We start from the raw sequence: 1,992 nt of genomic DNA, 5'->3' as shown, positions 1-1,992 counted from the left end.
GGCATTTGCAGAGCCATGCCTCCACCACAGAGGAGTTTGCAGCCATCTCCTGGACCACAGAATGGCAAGACCCTCCATGAACCTGAGAATGGAGTTAGAGGCTTGGCCGCCAAGCAAGCACAGCATCTCTGGAGCTGCATGAAATGTTTAGTCGGTGCAGCACAGGACTCCTGTTAGGAAATGTTTCTCCATGTTATGAGAATATTATGAAAAATCGCAAAGCTGGATTGCTGATTTATATTCTAAATACTAAATTATATTACCCTCTCAACCCCTGTTGCAGTTTGGCTGCTCCTTGCACACAAGCCTAACACATGGGCAAGTCCTTACAGGAGCAGGGCCTGACTCCATGGCACCAGGCAAGTGCCTAAATGATATCTGCTGGGATGTTCTAACAACACAAAAAATTCCTTTATCTTGTCTGCTGCTGGCATTGCATGAATAGCAGCAGGTATGGATGGGTAGCAGTTTTGTTTGGCCTTCAGACAATGCAAGATTGTTTCCTGCAGTGCACTGGGAAACAATGTAAATAATTCGGGGGGATTTGACATCTGCAAAATTCAATTTTCAAGAAAGTGATGCCGATTCCAGAATAGCTTCAGAAACCGCCTTGGCAGAGAAAAAAATCTACTTTGTTTTCCAGGCAAAACGGTATTAAACTAGCTCTTGGGGAGTTGTCCTCCCTCATTTTCCTCCCAAAATATGAAGAAAATAATTCCTGTCTTTTCCAGATCCCGTGCAAATATGACATGGCCAGTGGCTTGAGGGAAGGGATCCTGCCCCTTTGCCCCACCTGCTGCCTCCAGCCCTGCGGTCTAACATCAGAAGAATGTGGAGCTGATGGAAAGAGTCCAGAGGAGGCCTGAAGTGAGGTCGCCTCGCTCTGCTCTCTCTGATGTTTCCTCTCTTTTCTGTGCATTTCAGAGCATGTATGGCACAGCAACGTGTGGTCAACCGCCAGGATCCACAAAGGCTGGGGAATGAAGAGATGGAGTCAGCCTTGAGGAGAAGGACTTGGGGGTGCTGGGGGATGAGATGTTCAGCATGTGCCAGCCGTGTGTGCTGGCACCCAGAACCCCCTGTGTGCTGGGCTGATTCCCCAGCATTGGCAGCGGGGGCGGCTCTGCTCTGTTCAGGTGAGACCCCACCTGCAGAGCTGCCTCCAGCTCTGGAGTCCAACATCAGAAGGATGTGGAGCTGCGGGAGAGAATCCAGAGGAGGCCACAGAGATGCTCTGAGGGCGGGAGCCCCTCTGCTCTGGAGACAGGCTGGGAGAGCTGGGGGTGTTCCTCCTGGAGAAGGGAAGGCTCCAGGGAGATGTTAGAGCCCCTGTCAGAGCCTAAAGGAGCTGCAAGAGAGCTGGAGAGGGACTTTGGACAAGGGCCTGAAGGGACAGGACAAGGGCCAATGGCTTCCCATTGACAGAGGGCAGGGTTAGATGGGATATTGGGAAGAAATTCCTGGCTGTGAGGGTGGTGAGGCCGTGGCACAGGTTTCCCCGAGAAGCTGTGGCTGCCCCGTGCCTGGAAGTGTTCAAGGGCAGATTAGACGAGGCTTGTAGCAACCTGGTCTAGTGGAAAGTGTCTCTAGAATCTGGGATTCTGCGATTTTGCGTGCAGAAGAACGAGCGAGATTCTTCCTCACCCACAGCACCGCCCACACTGTTGACATGAAGTGATTGCGAAAGGTGCGTAAGCATATGGCTCGTTGGTCTAGGGGTATGATTCTCGGTTTGGGTCCGAGAGGTCCCGGGTTCAAATCCCGGACGAGCCCTTTTTTCTTTCTTTCTTACTAATCCCTCTCCTCTCTCTTTCTTTCCCACCCGTCCCCGCTTTCCATATTTCTTCCTCATGCACACTCGCCCCGGGTGTACTTTCGCTTCGAGGAGAGTGTCTATGTGTGACGTGGAAAAACGCGGTTTAGTTGGGAAAAAAATAAAACCCCTCCTCGGATCCGCTTGTGAGAGGGAGGGGAAAAAAAAATAACTAACCC

General features: G+C 51.4%; 1 non-coding gene across 1 annotated transcript; it reads left to right on the top strand.

The window, feature by feature from the left end:
• The first annotated feature begins 1,701 nt into the window (after positions 1-1,701).
• TRNAP-UGG lies at positions 1,702-1,773 on the top strand. The gene has a single exon. It is a non-coding gene; the product is annotated as a tRNA-Pro (tRNA).
• Positions 1,774-1,992: the final 219 nt, after the last annotated feature.

The sequence above is a fragment of the Corvus brachyrhynchos genome, unplaced genomic scaffold (assembly GCF_000691975.1).
Source record: "Corvus brachyrhynchos isolate BGI_N302 unplaced genomic scaffold, ASM69197v1 scaffold3, whole genome shotgun sequence".
Lineage (NCBI taxonomy): Eukaryota > Metazoa > Chordata > Aves > Passeriformes > Corvidae > Corvus > Corvus brachyrhynchos.
This window is presented reverse-complemented; position numbering and strand designations above follow the sequence as displayed.